Source organism: Aotus nancymaae, unplaced genomic scaffold, assembly GCF_030222135.1.
Source record: "Aotus nancymaae isolate 86718 unplaced genomic scaffold, 86718_ANA_hifiasm-v0.15.2.pri h1tg000040l, whole genome shotgun sequence".
Classification (NCBI taxonomy): Eukaryota; Metazoa; Chordata; class Mammalia; order Primates; family Aotidae; genus Aotus; species Aotus nancymaae.
The window spans coordinates 78,633,763-78,657,097 of NW_026988454.1; the positions used below are offsets into that span (position 1 = coordinate 78,633,763).

The 23,335-nt window shown below is 39.9% G+C and overlaps 1 long non-coding RNA gene across 1 annotated transcript in view; it reads right to left on the reverse strand.

Annotated features, from left to right (window-relative positions):
- Window positions 1–4,912: 4,912 nt before the first annotated feature.
- LOC105711490 (uncharacterized) overlaps window positions 4,913–23,335 on the reverse strand; it is a 132,239-nt gene continuing 113,816 nt past the window's right edge. The window contains exons 4-6 of the long non-coding RNA XR_001106017.1: window positions 6,670–6,799; window positions 5,819–5,928; window positions 4,913–4,986 (exon numbers count right to left, since the gene is read on the reverse strand). This is a non-coding gene — a long non-coding RNA (uncharacterized LOC105711490). The remainder of the gene's footprint in view (window positions 4,987–5,818; window positions 5,929–6,669; window positions 6,800–23,335) is intronic.

The following is a 23,335-nucleotide window of genomic DNA, read 5'->3' on the forward strand; positions in this document are numbered from 1 at the left end:
ATGAATTGAAGGGTGGTAAATGCAGAGGATGTCGTTGCCAATGAAAGTGGCTCTCAGTGGGAAGGGGAGCTGAAAGTGGGATGGAGTGGGAAGGTGATCTTCTGAAGCAATTTCTCTGTCAAGTCATTTCTCTGAAGTCAAGCTGGTTCTCTCTACATCAAATCACATTCTCTAACGTTCAGCTTCTTCTCCTCTCTCCCCTTCTCTGCTCTCTGCCAGTGAAGCCTGGGGATTCTGTGGATACAGGATGGGAGGCAGGGAGGACCAGGGGTGGTTTTGGAAAAGACAACATTCAAGCGAGAAAATGGGGATGTAAAGTTTTCACTTTGGGCCACTGTTTCAGGCTTGAGGGTGGGGCCCCCTGGTAAGGGCCTCACCCTTTTCTGCCCAAAATTTCTCTGCCTCCTGTCCCTATCAACTCCACATCCCAAGGAGTGTGTTCTGGTTTTGACACTTAAGTCCTGCAGCAGAACACTAGATGGATGTTGACTCTTGATTTAGTTATCTTCAAGAGATAAGCTGAAGACACACCTATCCCTGTTGGTCAGCATTCTCAGAAAGTCTAACGCCCTAAACCAATGGTGCATAAGAGAAATATTTTCCCCACTCAGTCTTAACTCACAATAAAGACAGAACCATATTATTGTTCAAAGCAGTGTAATTTCTTTCCTTTATCTGTTCTTCCCTAAGCCTTACCCACACTTATAAATTGTGTCCATTGAGCTTTCCTAGCATGAAAAATTGCCCCATTAAAAATCAGATATCTCTTTAAAATCCTTAGTCACACATAGACCCTGATGAATGTTTCCTTTATTCATTCATTCAACAGATATTCATTCAGTGCCTATAGGCACCTTGCTAAGTGTTCAGAATACAATGGTGAGTAAAACCCCGCACAGCCGCTTGCCTTTATTAGGGCATAATTTACAGGGCACAATCTATTTTTTTCAGCAAGGGGAGTCCTCTTCCCCATCCTCTGGACAGAAAAGATTGAAGATCTTTATCCTAGTTACATTTGTTGGAAACCCACAGAGAAAGCACTCCCTAAATGAGTTATTTTAGCATTGATTTAGACCAGGTTGCCTTTATCCCGAGTGCTTTTGGTAAAATTGCTATAACACAAGGCAATGAAGTAGCAAATCCTAGGAGGGCCTTTCAAATTGTTCTGATTCCATATAATCAAATAATCAGAGTGTGAAAGCTCAGAGTTTAGAGATTACCTACCCACCCCCAATCCTCCACACACACATATGCACCCATTTTGCAGATGAAATGTCCCTCAAGGCTGAGGGAGAAAGGTGTGCCATGTCTTGTCTAAAGCTAAACAAGTTGTTAACAGAAGAAGCAGAACAAGCTGGATCAGCTGCCTGCTGGTTCTAGGCCTTCCCCATCACATCCTACCACCTTATAAGGAAAATTTGGCTTCTAGAATCCAACTCCTAGCTGTTCTGCTACAGCTGCTAGTCACCACTGGCCAATGAGAGGATAATTCCATATCCTCTGCATTGCCCTCTTTCTAACTCTACTCACATTCAGAAATGAATCTAATAAATATGGCACTCACAGTCTCACTGTGTTCCCTATGAGGGGAACCAGGATTGCTTTTCCAGAGGAAAATGCAAACGTGCACAAGCTGAATGACAAGAAGAAAAATCACTTATACGTCAGCACTGGAGAACATCTACATGTTCCATTAAATTTAAAACCAGATCCCTTCTGAAGTTACCTAAGAAAAAACTAAGAGGAATAGCAAAAAGACAATGTCAGCAAGTGCTCAGAAAATTTACTTTTTATATATTTTCTTTATTAGCAGGTGAGGATAGTGACAGAGAAACTGTGCCTGTGCTCTGACGTAAGATATATGTCATCCAAGGTTATAGAGGTTGACACTGATTTTTCTCCATGTAAATCTTAATTCATTAATCAAAATTAGAAAACATGGTTTTGTCATCAAATGTTCAAATGTTTTCATTTTTTTACAGATTTATATAACTAGTGCCCACATTTTGAAATAGAGAAAGTATAAATGAGGTATAAACAATGCAGTCAGCATGAGTGTTCCACCATTTAGGAAACAATTTTTTTGGAGGAAAAAAAAAGAAAGTTTAGGGTTTGAAAGTGTCCTCTAATTCCAATTCTGTAGCTCTAGTTTCATTTTTTTATCTCGGGTTCTTGAATCCTAGTCTTCAGGGGTTAGTGGAGGTTAAAGATCGCTCTACCTACCAGTCTTGGAATGTGTGTGTTTTAACACGTTTTAAAGTTTTTATTAGGTGCTCTTTTATTACCTTTATGCTGGAATCCCTGGTGGCCACACTCGATTTTTAATAAGGTGGAAATCCTGTAAAGTGATTGTTCAGTGGTTGCATTTAACTAGCAGGCCCGTCGCTGAGCCAAAAGGTCGGCTGCTAAGCTCACGGAGGAAGCTGGAGAGAAAGCAAGCTGGCTCAGCCTCCCTATTTTAAATGAAGACCCTTTCATTCTGCTGCTTATTCAGAATCAAAAAGGTTTCAAAGCTCATTCACCACCATGGGAGAAGGGGGCAAAAAGGAGAGGGTGCATTTTGTTACTTGATGTCAGAAAAACAGAAGCCTGAGCTGAGCAATGGCATCCTTAGACGACACAGTCTTTCTTACAGTATATTATTATTCGGTGTTGTTATACTTTTGCAATGAATATGGAGTTTTATTCATAGAAATAAACAGCTCACTCAGCCAGGCAGCCAAGAAAACCCAGTAATGTGTTTCCTGCTTTAAAGGCACACTGGGGGCCCCTTTCTGTCCCCACTCTTTATCTCTTTTCCACATGGAACCATCTGGGTTGGGGAGCAGGCACGGACTTGAGGAGGCCCTCACAGGGATCTTGAACAATCTCAGTTCTCTGTGTGGCTGCCACCAGGAAGGGAGAAAGGGAGAAATGTTTCCCATATAGGGAATAATTAGTGAGAGACACAAAACCACTAAGCTAGAGAGGTGCCAGCTGTATTTTGAAGAATTAGGTGTGTGAAGGTGTTGTGGGGGTGACCTTTGGGACAAAATGCCGATTTTGAGATATAGCTATGTGCATGAGGCTGTATGCTGAAATGCATCCTTCACCTCTAAAAAGGATAGTAACTAACTTAGGGTCTACTTTCTTCCAGCACTATGCTGCTAACATGTCACTAACGTGTTTTGGAGGAAAACCAGGAAGTGAAACACATTGCAAATGTAGGCTTTGCCACAGGGTAAGTGCGAGCTCAGCAATGACTGAGACTGGCCAAGAGGATTTGGAGGGAGATGAATAATAAAGATGGATACAAACTTAGAAGCTTCTTTTTTATAAGTATTATTTTTTAGATGGAGTATCACTCTGTCATCCAGGCAGGATGCAGTGGCACAATCTCAATTCACTGCAATTGCCTCCCAGGTTCAAGCAATTCTCCTGCCTCAGCTTCCTGAGTAGCTGGGATTATAGGTTTGCATCACCACGCCTAGCTAATTTTTTGTATTTTTAGTAAGGATGGAGTTTTGCTATATTCACCAGGCTGGCCTCGAAGGCCTGATCTCAGGAGATCTGCCCACCTTGCCTTCCCAAAGTGCTGGGATTACAAGCATTGAGCACTGCGCCCAGCCAAACTCAGAAGCTTCTTAGCAAGTCTTGCACAAATTGACTCTAAACTCAATGCAGGCTTTAGGGTCTACAGTTTTGATAACCTAGTTGAGAATCTCACCCTACTGTGACTCTGTATAGCCATGGAGCAAAAACTCTATCACACACACATACAGAATGCACCGATGCCCACACAGACCATTACTACTTGATATAGGGCAGTCTCAACTAAAATTACACAAAAATCTGGTTAACCCAATGTTGGATATTGGACTTATCTTATGTTAGGGGTTTAAGGTAGTGCCTGGGCTCCCAAACTTCCACTCACTCTCCTTCCCCTCCATTGCTGTGGCCAGTAAAGCAGACATGCCCAAACAGACATCTGAACAAAAATTCAAATATTGGCCTTATAACAGACTAAGCAACTATCTAAATACACCTCTGCCCAAGGTTTAAGCTTCCTGAGAACTGCTAGACTGGAGAATGAGGTTTGGCTACATATCTCCTATCTCAGATCGAGGACAGATAGACTGATGGAAAAGGGGAGACCTGAGTAGTCCCCTAGTTGTAGGTAGAAAAGCTAGAACAGAAAGTGAAAATCCCTGTCTCCCCTCATCAGTACCATCAATATAGGAAGAGCCTACTTTGGTATAGAAAGCAAAGACAAGATGGCCCTTTTAACTGATACATGAGGCAGGCAATGAAGGAAGAAGAGGTGGAGCCCACCTTTTTTTTTTCTTTCTTTCTTTTTTTAGAGAGAGAGACATATGTCCATTCTCTGTGGAGGTACATACTCCTATGCTTTTATAATTATCCAAAAGAAATATCAATCTTTGACCATTTGCATTACACATTCATTCACCAAAGAGGAGGAGCAAGAGGGAGATTAGAGAAAGTGTCAGGAAGAAGGGTTGATTCCAATACACCTGTATTTGGGAAGACAGCAGAAGTTCCATCCTCCATTAAGACGTGGCACAGGGGCCAATAAATATTCTCCTCCCACAAATCACAGCTCAGTGAAATCTAGGGAGGCTAGCAGAGAATAGAAGGATACTTTTAAGGTCCTAACACAACTGTAGATGGTGTGGGAGATGCCAAAGAAATAGGAAGAGTTCCTACCTTTGTAGATCAGGACACTAAACTTGAATAAGATTCAACAAGAAAAAAATAAAAGAAAAATACAGAATAATAATAAAGTTCAAATTGTATGATATTATCCACTTCCATCAGTTGAACTTCCAAAGACGAAGGGGGAGAAATTGGGAAGAAAAGGGAGGTCATGGAACAGCAGTCTTGCTCTCAGCCTGTCTTTAGGAGAGCTACCGTAGTGAGGTGCCGAGTCTCAGCTCATGGACCAGCATCTGGGTACTCCTTGGGAGCCCCCATTGAGCCCCAAGGTTCCTGAAGCAAAGTGATGGCGATAATCAAGCAGTCACTAGTTGGGCTGCTCCTGAGCTTTGGTTTTCTGCAATCCTGGACCATTGGTGCCCTAGGCTGGCTTATCAAACACTCCTGTCATCATTCCACCACTCTAAATTTACTCTTTCCTTTCTGAAAGTCTTTTCCAACCAAACAAGTGCCTTTTCTGGCCTTTGATCATCACTTAACATCTTTTTAGCAACTGTTGAAATATAGTTTGCTTGCCATAAAATTCACCTGTTTTAAATGTAAAATGTACTGGCTTTTAGTAAATTTACTGAGTTGTGTAACCATGACCATAATTCATGTTTAGAACATTTCTAGCACCCCAATAAGATCCCTCATGCCTGTTTCCAGCTAACATCTTAGTGATATTGTTTGGCAGATAGCTAAGAGTAAGGCTAAGACACAAAGGGACGCAGAGGGAGTAGTGAGCCTTAGAAGGAGAAAGAACACCAGAGAGGAGCAGGTGGGAAATGTAGAAGAGGTCAAAGGCCTCACATGGCTCACAGCTCTACTAAAAGTTTCAGTGATGGAATGCCAGATGTGGCAACCCTTCATCTCCACTCCTCAATGAAAAGCCATAAGCGTGCATGGCCCCACTAAATGCAACATGACTGGCAGCAAAGTGTAGACAACCTCTTTTCTACACAATGTCTTGTGCAGAGTTGAAACTTAATGTTTGTTGAATTGAACTGAAATGAGTTGGAGAGATGAAAAGTTGGAGGAGGAATAATGTCTCCTCACAGACAATTGTCACCCAGCTTCCTTTCTCACCTCCCCATGCCCCTCCAGTTTCCTTTTTGATAATTACCTCTTTCCACCATGTGTGGTCTTAGTGGGATGATAATTCCTGGAGTATAGTAAGCCATAGGATCAGATTTTCCTTCTTTCCATTCAGGGACAAAAAGTGTCATTTGGACACTATAAACCAATGATAGAAAGTTAGAAGAAATGACCGTAGTTGTCCTGGCCCCAGCCAGACTCAACCTGTATGAAGCAGATGCTACGCTTCCTGCTTCCTGGCCTTGCATAGTGCCCTGTTCCTCTGGGCAGACCAACTGTCCGTCCTCCTGCCGAGTCTGTGTCCTCCCAGTAATTCCATTTTATTAGCTAGAATTGGTTTCTGTTGCTTGCAACTGAGGAATCCTAACCCCTTCATGCCCTTTAAAGGCCATGACATTGATGAGGTGAGAAGTAACAAGGGTCATGGTGTTGCTTCCATAAGAAGCATTTCAGGGACAAAGATGGGGTGACTAAACAAATTCTTTCCAGGCAGGAAAGGAAAAGTAGTCAAAGTTGACCCTAAAGTTTTATATTTCAAATGTGTTTCTACCACACAGGGTTTTGGTTATTTGAACTTTCACCCAAGTGAGCTAAGAAAACTGGTTGCACATTTCTCAAAACGGATCAACAGTGCAGACTATTTTAAGGCCTAACGTATGAGAATGAGCAATTTTCACACGCTTTTCTCTTCACTGAGAGAACAACCAACATGGCTTGTCGAGCAGTTGGTCTCACTGCTCAACTTCATGCACGTGCCGCCTGGGCCGGTGATTCAGTCCCCCCAAAGCACTGCTTCCTTCTGAATTGGAGAGCCAAGGTTATGAGTCAGCCCTGCTCAGAGCCAAGGCACTTTGATTCAGTGTTATTTTTTTGCCTTACCACACAAGGTTCAAAATGTCCAATCTCTTTTCTTTAATGCCAGTGCCCTAATAGTTAGAGTCACAGTCCAGAGCTGCTTTATTAAAAATGTTCATTTTCAGAAATCATTGAGCCTGAAATCATTTTACTCCTCCAAAATAAAAAATAAATAAATTAAAAGAAAGAAAGAAAAATCAATCAAGGAAATAGCAAAATGGTAAGCGGTACAACATAACACGTTAATGCTAAATGCCAGCTTCATGGTTCGATGCCCAATTTATTAGGTCGAAAGGCAGAAGACAGGCATCAAATGAAATGAGGACAGAATAAATGTGCTACTGCATAAAAACTATCTATGAATTCCATGCTGTTTGTCACTGAATAAAAGCTATAATCATTTGGTAGATATATATTTTGTCAGTGCTACTTCAAACTCATACTTCATCAAATTGCTACAATGCTTTCAGGTGTGAGAATCACAGAGCTTCTTTGATAGAAATCAGGACTTAATGCATACAAGCTGAAAGACCAGCAAAAATTATAGAGCAACAGCCCATTACTAAAGGGCCATCGTATGAGAGACACGTAATGCATTTCACTTGGAAGGGATTTCTGAGTTCACCCCTAAGTCCAATCCCTCCACCCAGAGCTGAAGCCTGCCAGTTATAATACACCCCAGATAACATGCAATGGTGTCATATCACATACTAATGCTATGGTAATTCTCCTAGTATTTCAAAAACTGGGAATCTGAACCAAGAACAGGAATAGATTAGTCGAGTTTATTTAACTTATGCCTGCATCCTCTCATTGCCCTCTTTAGAATGGAAATATGTCATAGTTCAGTTTCCTGAGGTCGCAAAGATAAGACAATATCTACTTTGATTTCAAACAGAATCATTTATAGATAAAAGAAACATCCTCTCTCAAATAAAACAGCTTTTCAAATAGCCTCTCACCACAGTTAGTAATAATTTATGCTTGGTGAACAGGAAAATGTGCTGAATTTATTCATTTTACTTTGTGCAGGCTGTCAAAAGGGCAAGCTGATAAAGAAAAAAGTAGGGGTGGGTAATTTATTGGTATTTGCAAATCTGATATAAAAGGTTTTTGTAATTCCTCTTGATTCAAAAGAAGAAGAAAATTAAGTCTGAAAGTGGCAAAACAGAAAATTCCTGTTATTGTCTAAGCCATGGTATCTGACACTTTACCACATGGATAATTCTAGGGGCTGGTTTTTCTTTTGTCCTCCAAAATAATATTTTGCTCCATTTTTGAATCCTAATCAAAAAATTATGCCACAGGAGACAATCTCTACTTAAGAACCTAAAGTCTGGCCCAGCTTCAAGGGCATAGTCCTACTGTGCACATTTTCCTAAACACCTCTAACAGCTGGACAGCTGTTCACTCCCCTCCTCTGCCAACCCAGCCATTTGCTTTAGCCAGGACATGTTTATTTTCCATCCTAATTATTTCTGAGTTGGAACTTTGTTTTCTTGCATGGTTTCAGGATGTGTTTTAGTGTGTTTTGGTTTTTCAACACTCACTTTGAAATGGGAGCTGATTTTTATGTCCTCTTCTTATGTGCTCTGTCCCAAGGAGTTGTTGAAATTCCTTACTTTTAAATAATTCCTTAGGGGGCACTTGTGGTTTTGTACCTCATGTAGCAGACAGGGCATCAGGTACAGCTTGCAGTTTGGGAAATTAACTTGAACTGAAGCTCAGATAACCAGAAGTCTTAACTCATATGCCACTCTCTTCTTTCCATCATAGCATATAATAAAGTCTTTATCATAAATTAAAAGTATAGCATGAAGTTTGGGGCATTTTGAAGAGAAAAAAGTTGTGTGAAGTTCAGTATTTAGCAAGTTCATTTTATAGACTTCATGTATGGCAGGTTTTTTTTAAAAAGCACATCACAAAATTCTAGCTGAAAGCCAGGAGATAATATAGCTTAATGATACTAAGGTTCATTTATAAAAATTATAATTTAATCATAAAATACTGTATTTTAGATACAAAAGCTTCTTTCTGAGTTCACATCTCCCATTTATGTCTGAAAGAACACAAGCAATGCCACCCACTGAGCATACTTGGTGGTAGCTGGTTCTAAACCTCAAATTTCAAAATAATCACACTCAGACACACCACAACCACATCCAGGATCATCAGAAGCCAAGAAAATCCAGTGATGAAAGTTTTTCTTGATCCCACAGGCATCTATGGTGGGAAAGAGGACTGTGTTGCTATAGCTACTGATCCCCTGGTTTTTGGCTTCTTTGACCTTTCCTCCAGCAGTATTTGGAGGCCATATCTCCAAATACTGCTGCAGTAGCCTGTGGAGGCTATGGGGAGAGCAGATCCACCTTCGAGTTCAAGAGAAAGACATTCTCCAGGAAGACCTTCTCTCCTCACATTTGGCGACAGTTACAAAGCAGAATTATCTCCTCTCTAAGTGGCAGTTGTGAAGCCCAGAGGCAGTGTGGGATGCTGAATGAAATAACAGTTTCCAAAGTATCATCTGATTATGTCTTCTCATATTCTCCTGAGATTCCTTTCATTACTGCAGCTCAAAGACTTGAGGGTCTGGAGTCTTTCGTTTTTGTATGTTTGGTTATGCATCACTAGATGGTAACCTAGGGATGGGCCTGGCTGTATTTCCACTCGTTGTTCTTGCTCCTGCATAAGTCATGGAAATCCTCACCCTAAAAACTTCTTTTGACCATAATCTTGACTTCATTCTGAGAGATTTAGAAAAAGGCATGGCCTATCCAAGTAAAGGGCGGGCACTCAGCTCACCCACCAGATACAATTTGTCACAAATTGACACTTAACCTGGCTCTCTATCCATCTCCATTGGTTTTCACACTCACTGAGGAAGCATCATGGTATACCAGAAAGTCTGGGCTTTGGATCAAACATATTTGGATGTCAATTCCAGCTCCTGGATCCAAACATATTTGGATTTAAATTCCTTTAGTAAATTACCCCCATCTTCAAATCATTTCCTTAATTACAAAGGGCTGTTAGAAAGAGGCAATGCAAAACAAGCACTTAGTGTGTTGTGCCAGGCACATACTAAGCATGTAAAAGATGTTAGCTATTATTATTGTAATTTACTTCATAAGGATGCTGTGCGGAATTAAATGAGATGACATCTGTGGAAGGCCAGGCCCATTTGGAAGAGCTCAAAAAACACTAGTTCCTTTCCTCTTAAGAACAATTAAGTCCTTTCCCAATCTGCCTGGGTTTCAGTTGAAGACTTTGGATTTGAATCCAAGGTGCTTCCCTGCAGCCACCTAATAATAGACACCTCTCCCTGTGCCTGCAGCCTCAGAGGGAGAGCTTCCTAAACACCTTTATGACATCTTTCCCCCTCCCCACTTTAAGTCCAGTTCTATTGAGTCTTCTGCACCTCACTGTCTGGCTCTCTCTTCGAATATGTTTTCTCAGTGTCTTCCCTCGTTCTGCTTTCTGGGTTGGATCATAAACCCTGCCCTTAGCCCACCCACTCCTCTTTCCTCCTTACTGCTGTGTTCTCTCACATCCATCCCTGAGGTGCTCATTACCCAAGCACCATTTACAATGACAAAGCAAATGCACTGCGTTTAGATTGATTTTGTCTTAGTTAAACTGGGGCACATTTGCAATACAGAAATCGGGGAGGATTGGTGTGTTTTATCACAAGGAATTAAAGCTATTATCTCACAAATCTGATGGATGTCAGCAGCCAAAATAAATATGTTGAGTGATTTCTTCCCTCACTAACTAGTTCTTTTGCCTGAATTTTCCACTTAACAGTTTTGCCTGGCAAATTCTCAAATGGTATATCTTACTATATCCATCCCAGCACTTGCATTCTGTTTGGGATATGATTTTGAAAGAAGACATCTTAGAGAGTAAATTCTTGAGGAAAGGACATTAATAGATAAATAACAGATATAAATAAACATGAATAAAAATCCATATTTCAGACACATTGTAAAAAATGGCAATAATAATAATAATATAATGACTTTAATTTTTCAAACATCTTCAGACCACGAAGGTAATGCAGAGGGAAAATAGACGTATTTGTTTTCCTCTTGCCTTATTGCTGAAAGAGCAAAGCATGCATGATTTTTATGACCTGGCTAGTGATGTGTCCCTTCAGGGAGCTATTAACTCTATCCTTGTAGACGGTGTCTGATCCCCTTCAAAATTAGAAATTGCTTAAAACCAGGGGAAAAAAAAGCATTTCATTCCTAAATAGGCCATTAGTGATATTGGATAGTTTGTTATGCTGTAATGCAATATTGAAATTCCTAGAGGCAATGGACTTACAGTAGTGAATTAAAAAGACCAAACTCAACTGAGTATTTGAGGAATGAGTGAAAAGAATCTGGGGTAGCTAACTATTTTATAGGTTGTGTGTCAGCAAGTGACCTTTTGAAAATAAAATTATTAACTCTCCCCAGAGAACTAAATGCAAGTTGAGCCCAGCGAGATTGTGTAGTAGGTAGGAAAACATCTATTTTGATGTGGGGGGAGCAGAGGATGGGCATATATGCAACAAAATGTCAGAATAATGACCATCACCCCCAACAGAAAATAAGTAGACTAAAAATAGCAATGTACAGTTTTGGTTCTTAAAAATTATCGCACAGATGCATAGGGTAATGACAGCAGATGTGTGTAGCAGGGTTTCAACCTGAGTAAGTGCCTGGACATGCTGTGCTGCCTCACTGCACAGCTAACACAACCTTTGACATTCCTTTTCTCAGGAATGCAGAATTCCAAGAATAATGCACATAAACTAAATAGCATAATTTCACAGCCTAAGTTAAAGGGAAGGTAATTAACTGCTACGTGTTACAATAGATAAAATGAATTACGTTGTCTTCATGTCTGTACCTATGATCAGGCTTACTGTGCATACCCCTTTGAAGGACTATGGCTATCAGTTGTGACATTAGAGTGATTCACCAACAGCTCTAATTACATAAGCACAAAACTCTATTGTGCTTACAGGCTTGCAAATACTAATTAATTTCTCATCATTTATATCCAAAAACACTGGTAAATTTCCTTTTCCTGAATATAGTATCTAAATTTTAAATATGTAGAAGTCACTATTCTACTAAATATGTCTTTCAATAGAACTTAATTTCCTTTCTGAAGTTACTGTAATTATTTCAGGAACTGAACGTTTTTTTCCGTAGAGTCTTTGTTCGCATCAGGACAGACAAGCTCTCCAAGGACACAGTGATATTTCTCCCAGCTAACCTCTGGGGACATTATCAATGCATGGTACAGTAAGTTTGTATTTCACCAAAGGCTAAAAAAAATAGAAGAATACAATTTGGAAAGAGGGTTGTTAAGAATCATATTCAGGTTAAAATATTAAATTCATAGGAATTTTAACATTTTCAAATCAATGATGATTTCAACACAGTAAATCAAAGCCCTCCTCTTCCTTGGCCTGACTGATACTTTTTTTCCCATTAAAATTGCCCATTCCATTCCAAATATAGATAATATATAATTTAAAGTTGAAATCAGGTCCCTTGAGTTTCTTGAGATTGGATAAATGTCTCCAAACATCAACAAACAGACCTTAAAGTAAGGCAGTAATCTATAAACCATCCTGATGACTTGTCAATAGGAGGAGGGAAACAGGATGAGACTGTAAACTCAGCAACCTTTTCCTGACCTTAACCCTCCCCCAACCTCTGAAAAGTAATGAGGACTGTTCCTTGGGTCTTTGTTTGAGGAAGCTGAGAATAAGAATTGTGAGTGCCTGTGTTCCCACAGAGACTTAAAGTATCCACAACCCCTTCAGTTCAAAATTGCTTTATATTTGGTGACCTGAGGTTCAAGTAGATGAGTTTTGCTATGTTCAAGAATGCAGCAATAATTCACCCCATCACTGCACTGAGCAAGAGAACCAACCAGGGCTGGTGTGGCCCACGAGAGATCTGGGGAGACAGGGAACAGAGGACGTATTTCAAGGTGGCAGGTGAACAGTTTGAATAATGTTCAGGGACCCTGAGATTTTAGCTGCCACTAAAATAAGAAGAAAAGCACCAGATGTAGAATTAGTAAACTAAGTTTCTATTCAACTCTGCCATTAATTTATTTTGTGATCTTGGGCAAGTTTCTTAACTTCTCTGGGCCTCAGTCTCCCTATCTAAAGACTGGCTGAAACAATGTCTAAGTTACTGTCATCTCTCAAAAGTCTGCAGTTTTGCAACTGTTACTTATTCCTTGGAGATATAAGAAAATCAGTGTTAACTAGAATCATACGAGTGGAGGAAGAAAGAAAACAAATTGAGTTTTCTCAGCCGTGCTAATAACACTCCAGTGCAGCACTGGAACAGTCAGTGAGAGGTGATGGAACAAATCAAGATCCTTCAACTAATTACATGTGGAAGACCTCTGTGCGTCACCATGGAGACCAAAGGGAAGGTGGCCCCGGTAAAGGTCAAATATTGGAAAAGTAGACATGGCATTATAAGAGATTCCTATATCTCAACCAGATTCATCTTCAGGGCAGTAAGACCCTAATTATTTTCCAAAACAGTGTCTCCAAGTAGGGTGCGTGCTTTAGCATCACCTGGTCAGTCACTCACACAGATTCCTGGAACTCACCCAAGCCCACTGAATCAGAATTTCTGGGAAAAGTACTAGGAAATCTGCATTTCTAAGAAATTCCTCTAGTGTTTGTTTTGTAGAATAAAACTTGAGAACTACTGGTCTAACAAATGGAAAGGAAGAAGTTGGAAGAAAAACAATGAAATGCCCAGCATGTAGCTCACAGAATGCCTCTGGAAGTGGAGGAGTCTCTGATAACAGTGGTTGCATTCTAGTCTCAGGCACATAGAAGAAAAACTTGCTTTCACTCTAAACATGTTAATGCTGTTTATGTCTTTACAATGAGCAAGAATTATATAAATATTTCTAATATTTCTAATCCTAGAAAAATTTTAAGTCCAACTTAAATGTGGGTACAATTTCTAAGATTTGGAAAAAATGGACACTCTTTTTAAAGTTAAAGGATAAAGTAACAACAACAGTTTAAAATTTTCTCTTTTTTAAAACTAAAATAACTGGTCTTGGAAAGGGTAAGCAAAATGCAGCCTTAGTTTTGTATTTTATCAAATGAAAGATGGCAAGGAAGACTGTCAGGAAGGACACTTAACAAAGATATCTCCCTCAATTCAGCTAATTTGTGGTTTATATCCTAGTGCCTTGTTACTCACTATACTATTTTTTATTTCCTGGGTGATTAGTAGTTCTTGCTAAGCAGAGACCATAATGAATGTGCCTTCCTATTTCTCAAAGTTCCTTTCATGGTACACAGTACATGGTACTTGCTCAGTAAAATTCTTATGAAATGTTTTCTTTTCTGTAACATGTAACACTTCCCTTTTGCAAGAAAACCTTGAAATTCAATCAAATAAAACATGTTTTAACTCCAAGGTAGGCTATAAGCTGTGACGTCCAACAGCTGTAAAAGAGGATGCCTGAAGAGACCAAGGAGAAAGAGATTAGGGTCAGGGGCCTAACAAACCTCTGCAAAATTCATAACTGAGACAATTATGATCTAACCGACTCCATCTTGCTTTTAACCTCCAAATTGTCCTTGTTTATTCCTAGGCATAGCCAAACTAAGTTTGAGAAGAACTTAGTTTACAGTTAACTTTGAAACAAAGATGATAACACCCCTTTCTGAAATAAACCCCCTTCTAGCCAGTGGACTAGACAGCCTTTGCAGGACTAACAAATTAGCCACAAGATTAGAAATTATGCTTTAGGAGTCAAGCAGCTGGAGGCGCAAGATTATGAACCTCTCCAAATTGCTCCTGGGGATAACATCACTACTGTAAAACCTAAGATCATTGCTTAAGATATTTTGCAGACTCTGTACTTGATGGATCAGCTGCACCACCCAGATCAATAAACTGGCTCTTCCGGTCTTGTGGCCCTGACCCAGGAACTGACTCAGCACTAGAGGATGCCTTTGACTTCTTTATGATTTCACTTCCCACCTGACCAATCAGCACTCCCCACTTTTGGACTCCCCTCCCCACCAAATTATCCCTAAAAACCCCAACTCCCAAGTTTTGGGGGAGACTGATTTGAGCAATAAAATCTCCTACATTTACCATCCTTCAATTTGTTGGTGTGACCTGATTCATCCTGGACACCGGACAAGAACCTGGGTACCAAAAGGGCACTGGGCTGGTAAACACTTAAGCCATATGTGGATGGCAGAGCTAAAAGAGCACTGTAACACATCCACTGGGGCTTCGGGAGTTGCAGGCACCCACCCCTAGACACTACCATGGGGCCAGAGCCCAAAAGCACTCTCCCTGGCTCTTGCACCTGCTCATCTGCATGCTCCTCTTCCAATAAAGGGTCTGAGCACATGGTAGTGGAACAGATGAGCCACACCCTGTTAGGGAAGTCAGGTAACTCTCTGGTTTCAGGAGCATGTTATTGACACCTACCAATTATCTAATGGGAAGCAAAGGTTGCTTCGGTGTTTCAACAGCACTGAGATGAATGGTGTGCAGTGAGCAGCAGAAAACCATTCGATGAAAGATCGACATCCGGGCCACTGCATGATAAATGATGCAAGAAAAGTGGCAAAGCAATCTCGGTGGCTAATCAAACCCAAAATTCAGAATCCCTCTTTTATGGTACAGAGTTGTGAGTTGTCTCTGGCATCTGGGAAGCAGCTGCCGAATCAAGGACTACTTTCCTAACCCTCTTGCATCTAGAGACAATATAATGTGAACAGAAATGATGTGTGTCATTTCTGGTCAAAGGCTTTTAAGCAATTCTTGTGCCATCACTCCCTCTTTCCCGTCGACCAGTTAGATGCAGAAGATGCCAACCCCTAGCAGTTGACAGAGCCACAGGATGCGGGAAGCCGGAGCCAGAATCATTTCATAAAAAAGACACCCAACAACAAGGAACCTCTGCTTTGGACTGCTACCTTAGCAATAAATAAACTTCTGTTGCATCTGAGATAGATCTTGGGATCTATTAACATTTGTAACAGTAGCCAGCACTACTTTAACTCATGTATTTGGCTAAGCCAAAGGTAAGTGCTGTATTTCCTGGAAACAACTGTGTCTAAATAAGGCCCAGTCCAAGGTCTAATTGGCAGGAGCCTAGAGGCCACTCTACTCTGACTAGGTGTTAGCAACGGACAGAGGACTCTTGCATAAATTTTGCCTGGTTTGAATAAAAAGTATTCCTTCTTGGATGTTCTTCTCTCCAGGACACACTAAAGATAATGCCCAGAGGAGATATATGTTCTCTTCATTTCCTTCTCCATCATATGCCTCTTAGAGAGGGCCCTGCTTCCAAAGCCTGGGACACTACCTGCCTGCAGAATGATTTAAGACCTGATGAGTTGCCTTTTGCAAAAATCACCTTTATAAAAGAATAAGGCCAGAGAACCCAGCCACAACCCAGAGCAGAGCCTAAAAATTCTCGAGAATGCTGAATGTGTTTTCACACAATAAAAACAACTCTTGAGGATTTTAATAGAAAATTGTAATTGATCAACATACACACACACATCCATGCGCACATACACACACATACTGAAAATATTTGCCCTTTGAATCCCAGACTCGGGTTATATCTATAAGAGACGTGGTGTCTCATGTCAGTAATCCAAGCACCTTAGGAGGCTGAGGCAAGTGGATCACCTGAGGTCAGGAGTTCGAGACCAGCCTGGCCAACATGGTGAAACCCTGTCTCTACTAATAACACAAAAATTAGCTGGGCATGTTGGCAGGTGCCTGTAATCCCAGATACTCAGGAGGCTGAGGCAAGAGAATCACTTGAATCTGGGAGATGGAGTTTGCAGTGAACCAAGATCCTGCCACTGTACTCCAAACTGGGTGACAAAGTGAGACTAGACTCCATCTCAAAAAAAAAAAGAGATGAAGTCTCACATTTGGGGCATTCAGGTGGTTCAAAAATAAATAAGACATGGTCCTCAATCCTCAGGAATGCACAGAATATAATTCTTAGTATTACAAAAGAGAAGGATGCAGAATGTACTATAGGAGCAAGAGAGAGGGAATGGGTAATTCCACATGGGGTACCCAGGAAGTTTTCTGGGGAGAGATAGAATGAAGGTCATGTGTGTAGAAGGAGTACCCAGAACGGCAGGCAGAGGTAATAGCTCCAGCACAGGCCCTGGGATAAGAGAGGACAGAAAACTTATGCTGGATCCTCTTGCTTGCTAAAGTGTTTAGTGCCGTAATTTCAAGACAAGGGAGTAGTACACTCTTAGTAATAAAGCTTCTTAATTTTTTCCTTTCCAAAAAGATAAAAATGCAATTTTTAAAAAGTAAACCTGCCACTAAGCACTGTCTGGAATAATGGGTAGATGAAGGGAAGAGCATATTCTGAAGAAGTAGAGAATCAGGATACAGGCGAGCCCAACCCACAGTTTGCCAAGATTATATGATGCTCAGGTTTCCAATGAAAGCTAAGAAGATACTGAGTGAGGAGACAAAAATGAAGACTGGGCTGAGTGTGGTGACTCATGCCTATAATCCCACTACTTTGGGAGGCTGAGGCAGGAGGATTTCTTGAGGCCAAGAATTTAAGATCATCCTGGGCAACATAGCAAGATTCTGTCTCTAAAAAAAATTTAAACATTTAAAAACGAAGGCTGGAAAATTCAAATAGCTTGGGTAAACGGCCTATGAAACAGGGTGGGGCCATATCTCAGAGGTGCCAGACACCCAGTAGGCATTCAATAAATGTTTGTTGAATGAATGGCCCCTACACACACATACACTTTGCCATAATAACCTGTGTCAGAAATACTTTTCATTGGTTGCCCTAATGTAGTGATTCATCCTCTATCCTTTCCACCCACATGCAATCAGAGCCAAGAAACTTCCTAGGGCTAAACTAGAAAATATGTATAGATATTAAAGACATTTTAATATTTAAAAGACTATGCAAGCCAGGAGTCCCATGCATACCAAGCGATGCTCTCCATTCAAGCTCCAGCTCTGTCTGTCTTGCTGTCTCAGTCCCAGAAAGGAGTATGAAGGCCATCAATCTAGATAACTCTACACCTTTCCATGAGGACAATTTTAAAGTGCCTAACATAGTGAGAACTATAAAATCAGTCTCCAAGTGTACATCTTTAAAGGTCTATATGCATAAATTAGTTTTCCACTGAGCTGCAGAGTTCTAATTATTTTTTAATTTATACAAATACATGCAATTAAAGTGCAATTACAATGCAATTAAAATGCCAGTATAATTTAAATGCAGAAAGAAGAAAATTTATAAATCTACAGTCATGAATCCCCTTGATTTCTTTTTTGAGTTCAATTAATGCCACTTATGATGCATAAATTGTGAAAAATCTTATTTCAGTTAGTAAGGCCATCTCATCAATCCATGTACCTTAGGATGTGAAGTCTCATCTAGACACACAGGGTGTATCTTTATCATGAATATTAGACCAGAATTGGCCAAAACAGAGTTGCTTGACAAAGTGGTAGCCAAAAGAAGAAGGGTAATTTACAGTCCCTGCCTTAAAAGAGGTAAAGAATGTATGCAAAATTCAGGTCTTGCATGCAAAATTCAGGTCTTCCAGTATTTCTTAGATGTTGGCAGGATATATTTGCATATTTTCCTAACAGGAGCTGCAGCCCTCTTTACCCTAATTTCTCTACAGATGAAGATACTCAGTAAATAGAGACTGATTTGAGGTGCCAGGAGTATACAACGGACTTTTGAAAACTGAAGATGATTTCTGCTAAAGGGACCCCTTTTTTCTCAGTTTTTTATAGATAAAAGTATTTTGGGGGTGACTGGCAAGATGGTCGAATAGGAACAGCTCCAGTCTGCAGCTTCCAGTGAGATCAATGCAGAAGGCAGGTGATTTCTGCATTTCCAACTGAGGTACCCAGCTCATCTCATTGGGACTGGTTAGACAGTGGGTGCAGCCCATGGAGGGCAAGCTAAAGCAGGGTTAGGGCATCACCTCATCCAGGAAGCACAAGGGGTCGGGGAACTCCCTAGCCTAGCCAAGGGAAGCTGTGAGGGACTATGCCGTCAGGAATGGTGCACTCTGGCACAGACACGATGCTTTTCCCATAGTCTTTGTAACCTGCAGACCAGGAGATTCCCTTGGGTGCCTACACCACCGGGGCCCAGAGTTTCAAGCACAAAACTGAGTGGCCATTTGGGCAGACACCAAGCTAGCTGCAGTTTTTTTTTTTCATACCCCAGTGGCACCCGGAATGCCAGAGAGACAGAACCATTCACTCCCTGGAAAGGGCTGAAGCCAGGGAGCCAAGTGGTCTAGCTCAGCGGATCCCACCCCCACGGAGCCCAGCAAGCTAAGATCCACTGGCAGATTATCAATTTCCCTGAAAAATCCTGCATAAACTTTGACTTTATTCATATTGAATACAAATATTAATTAGAGAATAATTTATGATACCAAATCTATTCATCCAGAAACATATGGTTTTCCATGCATTTGTGTCTCTTTTCTTTTCATTAAATTTATTATTCTCTTCCTAAAAGCTTTACACACAACTCTTGTTGGATTTATTCTTAGGTAACTAAGAATGTTTCTTGCTATTATAAATAATATATTTTTGAAATTATACTTTCTAATTATTCCCTGCTGGGATAAACGGACTACTTTGGATGTTTTGATACTGTTGATGAAGCAAGCAGTATTGCTTGCCTTATTGATAAATTCTAATAGTTTTTCAAGTCTTGTATTTTCTGTATAGACACTCATAATTTGCTAACAATGATATGTGCCAATCAATCTTTTTATTCTCTTATTGCAATAAGACTTCAAATACAATGCTTAATATGAGCAAGAATAGATAGTATTTTTTTCTTGTTCTTACCCAGAATGCTTCTCTGATAGGTATAATATTCACTATACATTTTTGTTAAATACTTTTATCAATTAAAGAAGTTTTGTTCTATTCAAAACATTGCTAAAAGACTTTAGCAATTCAATTCAATTTGATTCAAGACTTGTATATCCCCAATATCATAAAAAGAGAAGCAAGCTCCCAAGTATTTTTTGAGATTAATAAAATTTTGATAGTAAATTAGAGTATCTGAATAAAAAATATAGGTTATTCTCACTTTTGAATATAGATAAATATAAAATATATGACAGTGATCAAATATGATTATCTCATGAATACAGGAATATTTAATATATAAAAATGACTACAATATTAAGGGAGAACAACCATTCAGTGACTTGATATTTGCAAAAAAATTCCTGTTTAAATTTTTGTCAAATTAGTTATTTTATTTTTTTATTGGTTTGGAAATTATACCACCTGTTGCTATTTTTAATTATTACACTTAAATTCCTTAATGTATATTGGACTTAACAAATTATAAAATTAATCAATATTTCTTAGCTTTTCCCAAACATAGCAAGCAACTTGGAATTTTTTATTTGTTGAGAGAGAATCTAACTCTATTGTCCAGGCTGGAGTGCGGTGGCATGATCTCGGCTCACTGCAACCTCTGCCTCTTGAGTTTAAGCAATTCCTCTGCCTCAGCTTCCTAAATAGTTGGGTCTACAGGCATGCACAAACCATGCCCAGCTAATTTTTGTATTTTTAGTAGAGACAGAGTTTCATCATGTTGGCCAGGCTGGTCTTGAACTCCTGACCTCAAGTGATCCTCCCACCTCAGCCTCCCAAAGTGCTGGGAGTATAGGCGTGAGCCACTGAGCCCAGCTATTTATTTATTTATTTATTTGAGACAGGATGTCATTCTGTCACCCAAGCTGGAGTGCAATGGCACAATCACGGTTCACCACAGTCTCGACCTTCCAGCTCAGGTGATCCTCCCACTTCAGCTTCCTGAGTAGCTGGGACTATAGGTGCATGCCACCATGCCTGGCTAATTTTTGTATTTTTTGTAGAGATGGAGTTTTGTCAGGTTGCCTAGACTGGTCTTGAACTCTTGGGCTCAAGTGATTTGCCTGCCTCAGCCTCTCAAAGTGCTAGGATTACAGGCATGAGCCACTGCACCTGGCCAAACTTGAAATAATTTAACTCTCATATCTTCTTCAGTCTTACATGGTTTTGTCCAGTATTTAAATTCTATCTTGCTTTTAAGCTCCCTCCACAATTTATCTTCAACATCATTATTGTTCAAGTTTTTTTACATTTATTCACATTTCAGGAATTTATTGGGTCACCAATTCTTCTTTGCTCCCCACTTCTTCCTTTTAGTTGAGTTTCCTTCTTGTTGAAGTATAATTCTTTGTAAGTTCCTGTGGGGAAGCTCTATGAATGCTAGACTCACCCCACCTTGTTTTTCTAAAAATCTCTGGGTCCTCACCTTTGAATGAAAATTTAGCCTTATAATTCTAGATCACAAATATTTTCTTTCATTATTTCATATATTAATCTACTGGCTTCAGGCTTCAGTTGTTGATATTAAAAAGTCTGCCATTCATTTGATGGTTGATTCCTTTTGTAAGCTGATTTCTCTTATTAGTTGTTTGTAAAATTTCCTTGTTTTCTTTGTTGTTTAGTTTCACTATAACGTGTCTGCTTATAGATTTACTTCTGTATTATTTATTCTGTCTTGTATTCATTATGCTTTCAACTCATGTTCTTCATATAAGAAACAGGATAAATTGATATAAATTTTGGAAAATCCTCAGCCATTATATCTTTGAGGACTGCCTCTTCATTATTATTCTTATTTTCTCTTTCTGGAACTCTTACTAGACCTACCTCATACCTTCTAATTTCATCTTCACTATTTCTAAATTTCTCATTTATACTTGTATTTGAAGTTTCTTGTCTCAGCACCATAGGTAACTTATGTAATTTACATTTAACTTCTTGGCCAGTGTCCTTTGAGAATGACAAGTAAATATATGACACCTCATTCAGTGCTATAAACTTATAATCGACTTTTAAAAGAAACTCTGTGTATGTTCTAAGGAAAAGCCAACTGCTTGAACACTGTATTGTACTAGAATCCCTGAAGTCTCCATGTAAAACAGCTGAGGTTCTTTCTCAAAAACTTCTCCAAACAACAATTACAACGGGATGAGATTTGGCACTTGGAGCTTCAATCCTTTTTCCAAATTGCAGAGCTAGTTCGGACACAGCACAGGTCACACTCTCCACCGTCATTCTCTCATTGTAGGTGAATCAATAGTCTTGGGTCTCCACTGTCTTTATCAATTAAAGTCTTGTTATCATCATAATACTAGCCATGGTACAACAACCCAAGTGACCATGAATCTCTTCAGCTTTTCCAATGCTACTGCATTCGATGACAGGGAAGGGATTTCTCCCTTCTACAGTTAGCACGCACCCTGAGGTGTGGCTCCTGGCACCTATAGAACTAAGCTTTTCAAACCTCAATAACATATTATATTTGGAATAATCTTTACACCCCTGTTATAGTCAGTCACACCATGTAAAGTACATAAAAATGGCAAAAGAAAGCAGAATTTGCCTTTTAGGGGTTTGATAGCTGACACAGCTGTAGGCACCCAGCAACTCAACCATTGGCTTTGTTTTTAACAGTGATTATAGTGGCCATTGATACTTGATTCATTTGCAAATGTCTGATCTTTTCATTGTATCTTACTTTCTTTATTTTAATGCTTTTTTTTTTTTTTTTGAGATGGAGTGTTGATCTGTCACCCAGGCTGGAGTGCAGTGGCACAATCTCAGCTCACTGCAACCTCCACCTTTGGGATTCAAGCAATTCTCCCTGCCTCAGCCCCACTGAGTAGCTGGGATTACAGGCATGCACCACTACACCTGGCTAATTTTTGTATTTTTTTAGTAGAAACGGGTTTTTGCCATGTTGGCCAGGCTGGTCTTGAACTCCTGACCTCAGGTGATCCACCCGCCTTGGCCTCCCAAAGTGCTGGGATTACAGGTGTGAGCCACTGCACCTGGCCATTTTAATGCTTTTTTATAACACTTGTTATTGTTTTAAATGTATGTACTTATTTTATTATTTCCACTTTTGCTTTCTATTATCTGAAAGTTTGTGAAATTAATTCTATTTATTGTGCTAGGTGGCTCTCAATTGTGATATGTTGTTTCCTCACTTATATTGTAATCGTGGCTTGTGAGCTCATCTTTAGCAAGTTTTATTCTGTTGAAATCCTCTGCTGCAGGGGTGAAGATATGGTCCTCCAAAGTGATTTTACATTTGCTTCTGTACTGTATCCTAGGGACATCATCAGCTCACAATTTTTATTGAACTTCCTGGATTAAGGGTGCCCAGACTATGTGGATATCATAATTTCATTGAGTCTCAGGTTCTAAGAAATTTTCCTGTTCTTTTTTCTTCACCCACAGATGGATAAGCTTTCTCATCATCTCCTGTGTGGGTGTACAGATTGTTTTCTGGTCCATCTTTACACAGAAGGTACGGTCTTTCAAAATCCAGGCATTATACAAGGGTTTTATTTCAAACCCACTGCCTATATAGGACCAGTCCTCCTTTCTTTTCCCTTGCAAGCTTGAAAGTTCTCCTGCCCCAATCTTCAGGGATGGTTTAGCATCAGTTCAGATTCATACTTCTTTGATTTATAGTTTCCTCTCTATCCCCAGGAACTGGCGGTTTCCGTTTTCTTATAAACAGTTGTACATTTCTAAAAATTTTTATTGTATTT